The sequence below is a fragment of the Propithecus coquereli genome, unplaced genomic scaffold, assembly GCF_000956105.1.
Source record: "Propithecus coquereli isolate 6110/MARCELLA unplaced genomic scaffold, Pcoq_1.0 Scaffold77, whole genome shotgun sequence".
NCBI lineage: Eukaryota > Metazoa > Chordata > Mammalia > Primates > Indriidae > Propithecus > Propithecus coquereli.
Window position 1 is genome coordinate 2,536,584 of NW_012153840.1, and position 12,450 is coordinate 2,549,033.

At 52.4% G+C, this 12,450-nt stretch overlaps 1 protein-coding gene across 1 annotated transcript in view; it reads right to left on the bottom strand.

Moving 5' to 3' along the window:
- KAZN (kazrin, periplakin interacting protein) overlaps nucleotides 1-12,450 on the bottom strand; it is a 432,584-nt gene that overhangs the window by 162,507 nt on the left and 257,627 nt on the right. The gene's annotated exons all lie outside the window — the stretch shown is intronic.

A 12,450-nucleotide genomic window follows, 5' to 3' on the forward strand; every position in this document is an offset into this window, starting at 1 on the left:
GGGGCTCCTGTAAAGTGAGTTTGATCCCCTTTGATCTGGGGATTACAAGGGTCTTTAGAAGGACTAATTATCTCCTCACAGCCCCAGGGGGCAGGTCCAGGTCCCTCCTGTTGTAGACAGGCGGGAGCCGAGGCTGCACAGCCAGGTGAGGAGCCGCACACACTCCCTGGAGCCCCAGCCGCCCCTCCCAGGCAGCAGGCACCCCGCCCTGCCCAGGCCGGGCTCTGTAATCTGTGGCTGCCACTGGCCCAGGCCACAGCTGCGGGAATATCTAGGTCACTGGTGTATGGCTCTCTGACAAGCTATGGGAACCAAATTACTTTCCCCTAAGTCTATAAAAGCTTCTGGGACAGTGTTCCACCTGTGGGCAAGAAACCCCGCCTCTCAGCAGCCGCAGTGGCCTGCCCGCCAACCAGGATGGCCTTCCCACTTCCACCCGCCCACATCCTCCTCACCGGCCCAATGACTGGAAACTGCCCCGCTGTGGAGGTCCACAGGGCTGCCTCAGACCCCCTGCCCCCGCCTAACTGGAACCCCTGACTGCCCGTTGTGGGTACAGTGGCATGCCAAGTCCTGGGAGTGCCCCCAGCTGGAAGAAAACTACCCATGGAGTTAAACACCCACACCACTTTGGAGGAAGAGTTACCTGCCGGGACCCCCTCCTGGGGACATGAATGAGTGAGGTGGGCTGTGGTTTGTTTCATAAGGGCATTTTGGTTGTATTCTTGTAACTCAGACCCCCTTTGCATATTAAACACTTAGGAAGACTTTTCACTTCCACACACTCTTTCCCATATTTCTTAAAGTACATGAAGTCTGCACTTTCCTCTTAACTCCATGACAAGAAAAAGCATCACGAGCATGAGTACGTAGCACTCGTCACTTGGATTCGATGTCGGGGGGGAGACATCGGGGGGGTAGTGGGGACTGTGGCCAACCAGAGACCACCAGCCCCTGTAGAGGAGGCCGTAGATTGTTGTCATGCAGGAATGTGGACCTACTGATGCTAGATGTTCTACTTTTTTTTTTTTTTGAGAGCTACTGGGAAGATGGATTTTTATGTGAAATCTAAGTTTGAAATGTTGGCAACTCTTTCAAACTTAAGAAGGAAAAGGAGGAAGAGGATAAAGGAAGAACAACAAAGCAAACATGTCTACAAGTTTCTATCCACCCCACTGGCCCCCAGTGCTCATTTCCCTGCTGCCTTCACTGGTCCCCCCTGCGACCTCTCAGAAGTCCGCACGCACTTCTTAGTTACATTCCAGTCATCCAGGCTGGTTGTCAAGCCCACAGCCCTGGGGAATTTCCTCTGCTGTTCCAACTCAGCCAAGTTTGGCCATGGCTCTGTGTGAGTGTGAGTGTGTGCATGTGCGTGTGTGTGTTGTCCATACTCAGGAACAGGACTTCAGATGGTGGTTGGGTACACCTTCCCCAGCTTTCTGGGGGTTCCCAGGCTGCCCAGGCCTCCCCAACTCAGCTGCACTCCTCACTGTCCCTGCTGACAACTCTGCTAGCAGGCAAGTCTGCAGCAGCAGCGGCAATCAGCTGTCTATCAGAAAACCATCCGCCTTGGGGGTGCGGAGGTATTTCTTCCTTGAGGTGTGTTTCTGATGATGAAGACACCCTGGGCCCAGGAGACGTTTCTGCTCAGTTCTGCAAGAGGAGATCCAGGAGACAAGAACTGACAACCCATTTTCCGCCCTGAGCAGATTGGGCAGGTCCTGCACAAAGTATAACCCAAGGGTGGGTTTTAGTGGAGACTCCAGAGCAGCAGCAGCTTCTGGGCACACAGCCTGTGTTTCCAATGCAGTCATATATGGCTTAACGATAGGGCCCGTTCTGAGAAATGCGTCGTTAGGTGATTTCATCCCTGTGCAAACATCATAGACTGTACTCACATAAGACCATCCCCCAAGAGGATGCTGGGGATGGGTGTTGGAGACAACTGGGCCTGGGATTTGGCTCTCTCTGTCCTTGTCCAGGGAATGTTGTGTCCGGCCTCTGCAGGGCAGCAGGGAGGATTTGGGGGGTCAGGAACGGCAGCAGGAACTGTCCCCATCCAGTCCTCCTAGCAACTCATGTTAAAGAGCAGAGGCACAGTGGGAATTCAGAGAAGAAGTGGGCAGTCCAGCCAGGGGGTGGGCAGGCTGCTCTGACTCTGAGCTCTGAGGCCAGACAGTATCCCCATGACCCTGATCTCAGGCTGACATGGTGCCACCCAAGAAGACACAAAGGAGGCTGAGGACATAAGGGGTCAGTGTGGTTCCCATTCCCAGGGGAACTTCATTTAGATCTGCGGTCTCCAACCCCCAGGCGGTGGACCAGTACCAGTTAGTGGCCTGTTAGGAACCAGGCTGCACAACAGGTGAGCAGTGGGCAAGTGAAGCTTCATCTGTATTTACAGCTGTCCCCGTAGCTCGAATCACAGCCTGACTCTGCCTCCTGTCAGCTCAGCGGCGGCATTAGATTCTCATAGGTGCTCGAACCCTGGTGTCAACTGCGCATGCAGGGTCTAGGTTACGCGCTCCTTATGAGAATCTAATGCCCAATGATCTGAGGTGGACCTGAGGCAGTGATGCTAGCGCTGGGGAGCAGCTGCAAATATAGATTATCATTAGCAGAGAGGTTTCACTGCATAATCAATGTAATGCGCCTGAGTCATCTCAAAAGCATCCCCAACCCAACCAATCCGTGGAAAAATTATCTGTCATGAAACCAGTCCCTGGTGCCTAAAAGGTTGGAGACCACTGCTTTAGATCACTGGAGAAAAATACAAGACATATTTGGCTTAAGGAACAAAACCCAGAAACATTGTATTAAGAAATCTCATTATATAATATTTGGCATCTGCTTGAAGTTGAATATTTGAGCCTACTGGAATTTTTCAGTTATTTTTTTTCTTGCCTGTGTTTTTAATACAGTCATATTAATACATCACTTAATGATAGGGATATGTTATGAGAAAGATGTCGTTAGGTGATTTCATCCTTGTGCAAACATCATAGATTGTACTTACACACCTAGACGGTAGAGCCTACTGCACTCCTAGGCTATCTGGCATAGCCTACTGCTCCTAGGCTACAAACCTGGACAGCACGTGACTGTAGGCAGTTGAAACATAATGGTAAGTGTCTGTGTATCTAAACATATCTAAACATAGAAAAGTACAAGTAAAAACATGGTGTTATCATCTTATGGGACCATTATCATATGTGTGGTCCATTATTGACCAAATCATTGTTATGCAGCATGACTGTATTTTTAGATGTTTTACTGAGATCTTCCAGCCAGCATATTACTGTACTATCTCTAGATATCTTTAGCTAAGACAAAGCAGCAGTTCTTGACTCCTAGGAAGATGCACCGTTTCGTATACCCTTGCGAGCTCCTGGCAAGACTTCCCAGGGAGTGTGGGGACCTCAGCTGCAATGTCAGTCCCCACCCTCCTGCTGCGTGTGACCGTGGAAAAGTGCCTTTCTGTCTTTGTATCTAAGTATCCTCTCTGGCCAAAGCAAAATGAAGGGCTGGTTTAGTGGGTGTGAGGAGGGCTTTTCTAGCTCTGCCAACCATGGTTGAGTTGGCGTTTTTTATCCTTTCTCATGGTTGTTGTGTGGCTATGTTTTGTGTGTGTGTTGCTAACAGTGACAGGAAGTATATTCATTACCTATTGCTGCATAACAAATCACCCCGAGATTTAGTGGCTTGAAACAACAAGCCGTTATTATCTCATAGTTTCTATGGCTCAGGAATCCAGGTGTGGCTTAGCTGGATGCCCCTGGCTCGGGGTCTCTCACAGGCTGCAATCAAGGTGTCAGGTGGGGCTGCTGTCAACTTAAGGCTCAACTTGGGGAGAATCTACTCTCAAACTCACCTACATGGCTGTTGGCAAGATTCAGTTCCTCCTGGGGCATTGGACTGAGAAGCTCAGCTCCTTGTTGGCTGTTGGACCTCCTCACAAAATGGCAGCTCGCTTCCCACAGAGGGCTCCAAGAAAGAGCAACAGAGGGTGTACACAAGATGGAAGCCACATTCTCTTTGCAACCTAAACTTAGAAATGACATCTCATCACCTGCTCCCTATCCTATTCACTGGAAGCGCGTCGCCAGGTCTTGCCCACAGGGAGGCAGATGAAACAAGGTGCAGATACCTGGAGGCAGGATCATTGGGGCCATCTTGGAGGCTGCCCACCTCAGGAGGCTGGGGACACAGTCTCTGGAAGCAGAGAGACCAGGACTCAAATGCTGGCTCTGACGCTCACTAGCATATGATCTTGGGCAAATAAACGGTTTCACCCCTGGAAGCCTTAGGTCATCCATCTGTAAAATGGAAATGATCATGGTAACTACTTGTGGGGTTGTGGTGGGAGGTTTCAATGAGATGAGGCACATGTCAAGGTCTGCACCGTGCCTGGCATAGGGTGAACCCTCCAAAACTGGGCCAGAGGGACATTCCCAGAGGTGGCTGGAGTGATACACCCATGGCTTCTCAGCCAGACAAACACTCCCTGCTATCTCCATGGAGATCTGTCATCTTCCATCAACTCCTGGGGACTCCAAAGTGACTTTGAAGCCCTTTGGCAGGCCCTGGGTTGCCTTTGTGGCTGAGGCCACCAGCAGGGACAGTGCTGATGTCTTCTTCCCTCAGCCATCCCAGTAGGACTCTGGGGCACAGGTGCAGCAAGGAAGATTAGAATGGGATTTTCCTCCAAACCCATTTAGACCTTTGCCCTTGGGGGGGATGAGGATTTTACTGAGGTCCATCCTGCCATCTGTCCTGGTGAGCCTGGAGACTTTTGTGGGCCTGTCACGGGCTCACTGGTACCCTTTGACGGTCTTCCCAGGGCCCTAAATGACCTGGCAGAGATCCTGATCCCCTCTAGGGGGTTCCAAAGGGCCTATCCTAGAGGCAGAAGCTTAGCCTAGGCCTCAGGCAGAACGGGGCATTAAAACGCTGTCACAGAGCGCAGCTGGCCTCTGCGTCCTGCCTGTCGGACTGCCTTGGGTCCCAAGTTAGATTTTTAACTGCAACAAAACGATAAAGTCCTTCCTTATCTGGGGGCCACATCTTACCATTCTTTAAGCCGCTTTTTGGGGAGTTCACTTCAAGCAGGAAGGTTTCTGCAGGAAGTTAAAATGCAGCAGCTTATTCAGAATAAAACCAATAACAGCAAAAATACTGCAACTTGCAATAATAACACTGGCAAACAGTTACATAGCACTTACTATGTGCCAGGCACTGTTCCAAGAACTTCACCTACTCATTTAATCCTCCCCCAAATCCTGAGAGGTAAATGTACTACTATTATCATCCCCATTTTACAGGTGAGGAAACAGACACAGAGAGGTCAAGTCACTTACCCAAAGTCACAAAGCCACTGAGTGATGGAGGCAGGACTAAAGCCTATGTACTCTGCCACCATACTAATGGCCATGATGCTACCTTGGTGACAGGTGTCATTTATTGAGCACTCACGTCGCCCCAAGGACTGTGCTTTCTAGCTCATTAAACCCTCAAAACCCTATCCCCATGTTCCAGATGAGAAAACTGAGGTTGACGAGACAAAAGAACATATCCAAGGAGATGTGGCTGGACAATTCAGGGCTGGGAGTCTAACTCTCAGAAGTGAGGGGTGTTCTCTGGGGAACTGCCTCCCACATCAGGGTTGTGGAGATTGCACGCCTGTGAGCAGGGGTGAAACAGTCACCTTTTTCTCCTAAAGAGGGGCTCAGAGGGAACCCTCCGCTGTGCTGGGGGCGGGATGGGTCCTCTGCTGCCCCCAGTGGCCACTAGCGAAACTTCACCTTCCCCAACTGGGGTCCTTCAACCTGGGTTTTTTTGAGTTCTGGGAAGGGAACCACTCTGTAAACCTCCACGATTTTCAGACCCTGTGTCTCAACTTCCTGTGTGTGTGATTCGAGAGACACAGAGGGCCACAGGCCAGCGAGGGCCCAAGAAAAGAATAAGTTACCGTTCGCTGAGCACTTCTACCTCTGCACCAGGCACTCCGCTAGGTACTTCTTACTTAAACGCTACCATTTAATTACTCAACGCACAGAGATATAATCATTATTGTTAAGGGCTATTAATAGTAGTAGATAAAGCACTTCACATACATTAGCTCATTTTAATCCCCAGAACAACTATGTAAGTATTATTATTATTATACTCACTTTATCGGCGAGGAAACCAAGGTACAGAGAGGTTAAGCAGGTCGCCCCAGGTCACACAGCAGGTATAAGGTGGAGTCAGGATTGAAACACAGGCAGTTCTGGCTCCAGAGCCCGTTCTCTTAAGTATTATGCCATTATCAGGGGCTGTGATGAGCCTCTGCCACCCATTCCCCAATGACATAAAGTGATCCCAAAGACCAGGCTAGTGAACTGCTTCTAGATTCTTGCCCGGTGAGGGATGAGGTCCAGAGAGGCTGGCTTGTTCTGTTCCTTTAAGGCTTAAAGTGCCCATCTCTCCTGGAGAGACTCAGCTCTCACAGTGGCTACAAGTTGGAACGATAGAGTAAGAACCCCGTGCAGTCGTGCCTGGGCCTTTCATGGGACATCTCTGAGCTCCCTGCAAATAGTAATCAGGCATCCCAACACCCAGGGTGGGTGCGGGGGGGTGGTTAGTTGCTTAAAGACCAAGCTGGCCTTTCTCCTGTTGGAAGTCTAGAGTGGCAGACGCTTGCCCAGGGGCTTACAGCCCTGGGGCCATCGTTCTCAAAGCCCCGCCCCTGCGCAGCTGCAGAGCATCACTCCTGAGCACTTCCGAGAAATGCAAATTCTCGGCCCCACCCGACCTGAATCAGGCACTCGGGGGGCGGGGCCTACCAATGTTTTAACAGCCCTTCAGGTGACCCTGATGAGGACACAGCTGAGGGCCACTGCCCTGCCCAGGGGAAGGGTGCAGGTCTTCATGAGTGGTGGTGGGGAGAGAGAGCAGTGGAGCGTGGCAAGATCGCATTTTCCGTGGCTGTAGCGTCCTAGTTACATAATGCCCCCTCCTCCACCCTGATGGCTTTCTGCACCCAGAGTCCAAACGCAGGGACCCTCCCTTGTCAGGACACCACCCCCCGCGCCACCAGGACGCCCCGCACAACACGCAGGAGGCTGCTCCCACAATAATGAGCGGCGCCGCCGGCCGCCACCGCCCACCGGAACTCAGGCGTCAGCCAGAGCGACTTCAGCTCCTCCAGCTCTGAAGGCAGAGCATGCACGGCCCCCATCACCGCGCACAAGGAGATTAGGGCCTTTGGTGGCTGCAAAGGCCCCCAGCAAGGTCGGGGATGATCCTCACTTTACCCTCGGTGGCCCCAGCGTGGGCCAAGCCCAGACAGTGAGACAGAGCGTTCTGCACTCTGCAGCACCAGAGAGTGACCGCAGGCCCTGGCCTCTGGGTTCTCAGGGCATAAGTCTGCAATGGCCCCTAGTCCCGATGGGACTAATTAGAATTTGTTCTAAATTCTTCTTTTCCCAGAGTTGTCCTTTAAATATCTTTGGAACTGGTTTCTAGAGGCAGATTTGTTGAAGAGATATGTAGGAAGGGCTGGCAACTTCCCCCTGAAGTTTCTCATTAAAACAAACAAGCAAAAATGTGTTTTGCTAAACGTGAAAGACGCCGCATTCTTTGTGTTTTTAAGACTCGACCTTTGAAAGTGGAATGTTTCTCTCAGATCAGGGGCCTAGCAGAGGGGCACTCAGGGACTCCTGCAGTGAAGACAACCTCCAAAGCGGCTGAGTGGGCCTAGTCCCAACTCCCGTTGCAAATGCAAGGCAGGGGCAGGGCCTTGAACTTCACCTGTGCCCACAGTGCCGGGCACATGGCAAGCACACTCCCCTAAAGATTCTCAGTTCTAGCTCAGGGCCTCCCCGCTTCCTGTGCCGACCTTAACAAGCCCCGCTAGCCCATCCCCATTTTGCCTAAGAAAAATGTCTCATGTCTTAATAAAGAACAATATTTTCCAGGCATGGTGGCTCACTCCTATAGTCCCAGCACTTCGAGAGGCCGAGGCAAAAGGATCGCTTCAGCCCAGGAGTTTGAGGCTGCAGTGAGCTATGACATGATGATGTCATATCATCATATCATCATGGTATGGTAATATTGAACCCCATTCTGTCCCACATGGCAACAGTGTGCCCTCCCTTCTCCAGCCTGGTCAGTCCTCCCTGCTTCCTGATGTCTTGCCTCTGGCTGCCTCGCTCACGCATGCGACCCGCTTGGCTGCTCCAGGCATGACGAGAGACAGAATCAGCACATGTCCTGGGTCCATCCATCCATCTGCCGGGTACATCTCAGCAGTGCCCATTCCTGGGGGATCCCAACGTGGCAGATTAGAGGGACCACTACACAGGGAGCCGGGACATGTAGATGTTTGTTCTGTGGGCTGGGTGACCTTCGGCAGACCCTGTTCCCTCCCTGGGCCTCAGTTTCCCCATCTATACAATTAAGGTATCAGATAAGAGGATTTCCCAGACCCCCTCCACTCCTATCAACCCCACCAAGGCTCCTCACAGCTGCAGAGCCCATTGGGAAACTCTTAGGGATTCCAGAGAGGCTAGGTGTGGGTTCACCTACCTGAGCCACCCTGTGGCCACAAGCCCCTCCTAGCAGGGGAACTATCTCCCTGGCCCAGAGCTGTGCCATCAGCACCAGCAGGGCCCAGGGGTCTGGGCCTCCCCAGTAATAGGGCTGTGGGTTCCAAAGCTGGAGCACCTCCGGCACCTAATGACCTAATTGCACAGAGGACGATTCGGAAAGACCCAGATTCTCCCCTGGAAATGCAAGATACCTGAGCTGGGAGGCGGAGCCAGCTTGTCCCTGCCCAGGTCAGTCTAAGGTCAAGGATGCCCGGCTGGCACTGGGCAAGCCGGTGGGTCTCTGTGCTGCCAAGGGGAAGCACTCATTCAAGTCCCAGGGACATAGAGAACATGAATTCAATGTCCCTTCCCTTTCTTCATCCTACGAACATTCAACAGAGGGGGAAACAGAAGCGCAGGGAGGGCAGGTGACTGCCCAAGGTCTCACAGTAAACCAGTCACAGAGCTGGGCCAGAGTGCAGGCTTCTCGACCTCCGCCCCGGGGTACTTCCTACATTCTCTCTCCCTTGGGAATTTAGAACCCTTTAACTTCTTGGCATTGGGTCTCAGAAGGGGGTTGGAGTGGCCCATGTGGGAAGGGACAGTTCGTCGGGCTCAGAGCCTAGCATGGAGCTTGTTCTCGGCACCCAAGACACACACCGCCAGGCGTGCGGGCTCAGGGCTGCTGTGAGCCGCCCAGGCTTCCAGGATGGAAGCTCCATCTGCCGGAAAGGTTGCAAAACTGGCAGCCGGCAGCCCATGTTTGGCTCACAGACATATTTTTGTTTTTCCCACAGTGTTTTTTAACAATTCACATTAGCTGCCAACATTTAGGAATCGGGAGGTTTCACATAAAAGACAGGACTTCCAGCTTCTCCTGAAAGTCTTAGGAGCTGACAAAAGCTGGCCCCTGATTTCTGCCCGGCAACGTCTGGCGGGAGCTAAGTGTCACAGCTCTCCTTTGCCATGCACGGCCGTCTTCATCTGTTTACGTGACCCCTCCTGTGCAGGTTTGGGGATTTCGAACCCTCCTCTGCAGCCTCCCTGTGCTGAAGCCACGGCCTCTCTCACCCTGGTCATCCCAGTAGAAATTCCAGTTATCACTGGTTCTCAACCAGGGGGCAATTTGGCAGTGTCTGGAGACATTTTGGTTGCCACCACTGGGGAGTGGGGGAGCGCTACTAGCACTTAGTGGATGCGCAGAATGCCCCCCCAACAAAGACTTCTCTGGCACGAAATGTCAGCAGTCCTGAGGTTGAGAAACCCTGGGCTGAATCCAGAGACACCAAGAACCCTAGGCCAGGACCAGGACCCTGAGAGGACGGAGCAAGAGGCCCGAGGGCGCCCCGGAGATCAAGTGCTTTTCTGTAATTGTGAAGGACGTGGAGCGCTCCCTGGACGGCACTACTGGGAAAGCAGATACCACGACAGCCACTCGTGACTAAAGGTCGGTAATGAATGTCAGAAGGGGTTAGAGCAGGAGATGCACAGGCCACAGACCTCCCAGAGCTGTCCTGGAGCCAGGAGCCAATTGGTTGGAATGAGGCCAGGGCCAGGCATTCATTCATCATGCATTTATTAAGTACCAACTGCTTGCAAACCACTGTGGTTCAAAAGATGGGAGAAAGCCATGACGTGCACAACGCGGCCCTGGCCCCCCAGGTGCTCTGGAGGTAGCCAGTTAAGGAGGGGGCACCCTGGGGATGCAGAGGGGGCTCACGGGGCCAGGTACATTACAGAGTCTCCAGGGCAGGGTGTCATTTGGCTCCAGGTTTGTGAGGTGCAGCCTGGACAGGCAGAGATGGGGAGGTAGGCACTCCGGGCAGAGGAAACAGCCGCACTCTGGAGGCAACAACGGACTCGGAGGCACGTGTTCCAGATGAGACGTTATCTGGTGGGGGGAGGAAACTGGGTGGGGAGCAGATGGCTTGACTGGAGGAGACTGCGGCACACCGCAGGGGGTCTCCAAGCCAAGCTAAGTGGGGGAGAGAAGGCAGAGCCCATGGGGGATCCTTGCCAAGGTAGTGGGGTATAATCAGCTGTGCGACTTTGGAGAAGTCACTTAAATTCTCAGAACCTCACTTTCTCCATCTGTTCAGTGGAGATCAAAAGAGCAGTAACAACTATTTTGTATACAGCTTGCTATGTGCCACGGCACCCGACCATGCACAGCAGCCCTATGCAAGGACATACTGCCACTATGTCCACGTTATGGAGGAAGAAACTCCAAGATACGGGTAGGCAAATTCACTTGAACTTTCGCAAGGATGCCACTGGTGCGTGATGACAACGGGCTCTGGACCGGGCGGTCTGGCTGCAGTCTCCACGCCCTTGATGGCTCTGCTCTCCGCCCCTCTAGGACCAGCCCATCGGTTGCCCTTAAGAATAAGTGAAATGAAGCAGGGGACGTGCCCGCGTGATTCCGGCACAGACGTGGTGCTCAGACGCTACAGTGTATCTCGTAGGGCCCCAGCCTGGGTTGGCACAGCAAAGTCCAACGCATGGCGCTGATGAAACAGGGTGCTGGGGATCTTCCTTCGTGAGCCCATCGGCTCTGGGCAGAGACGGGGTGGAGAGGGGTGCCCCTCCACTCAGGCGAGAGACAGCTGAGCAGGGCTCCCCCTCCCACTTGCCTTTCCTGGGGCCCCATCCGCCATCCTCCTTAACATCTCCATCCACGACTTTGCTCACTCTGTCCACCCTGCCTGGAATGTTCTACTTTCCATGTCCACGAAACCCTCCCTTCTTTCCCTTCCAACCCAGCTCAGAGGGCACTTCTTTCCGGAAGCAGCTCAGGACATGCCCGGGCAGCGTCATCATGCCCTTGTCTTTGTACCCAGAGCATTTTTTCAAACCCAGTTGGCCCTCTCAGGGCAGTCGGGTGTCATCTCGCAGAACTGCTCAGCTCTCACCGTGCACAAGCCTCTCCCACAGATCTTGTTAAGATGCAGATTCGGACCCCCAATGTCTGCGGTGGGATTCTGTGTTTCTAAAAAGCCCAGGAGACACGATGCTGCTGGTCTAGGCCCTTCTTGGGTAAGTGCCACGCTCTGAGTAGCAAGGTCAGAGGACACTTCCTCGGGTCATTCTTCCCCCAGGGACCAAACACCCCTCCAGGGCAGGAGCTTCTGCACTCATCGCAGCATTTGTAAATGCCAGCACGGGGGAGCAGGGGCGGGGGACAGCGTTGACCCATCAGAGTTCAGGAGGGGGACAGCCAAACTGAGTACTTTAATTTGACCCACATCTTTTGTGCAGCCTGGCCTTATTCTTTATCACCCACCCTCAGTGATAAGCACCTCGGGTGGCCAGCTTGCTCGCTCTCTAGAAAAATAGGAGATCACAGATAAGATGGTGAAAAAAAATGAATTTTAATCTTAAAACCAACTTTCATATTTCAACTGATCATTTGTGCTTTTCTAGAAAATTCAGTTTGTATGTTTTGCGGTGTTGAAAAAATATAAACATGCCCTTTTTACACATTTTCCTTTTATGGGACAGAAAGTAAAACAAAGGACTTTACAATGAACCGTGGACTCTTAACCCCAAGGCTGCTTCCCCCAAGTCAGGGCGACAGGGCAACTGGATTCCAAGGTTCACTTTCCCTCCCTACCAGCGAGCTCTGCCCCACCGCCACCAGCCAGGTCAAGGAACGAAAACAGGTTTGAACATCCACTTAAGCAACTCCAAGTGACTTTAGAAAGGTCACCCTACTCAGAAAAGAGAGAGTGACAAAGAAAAAAAGCCCAGTACACTTGGAGGGCAATCGCATTAACTGTGTATTAATAATTGTCCACTGTCCACATCCAAGTTCCACTGGGCAGTGAAAAGCAAGCTGAATCCATGGGCTGCACTATTTTTATCGAAATGTTTGCATGAA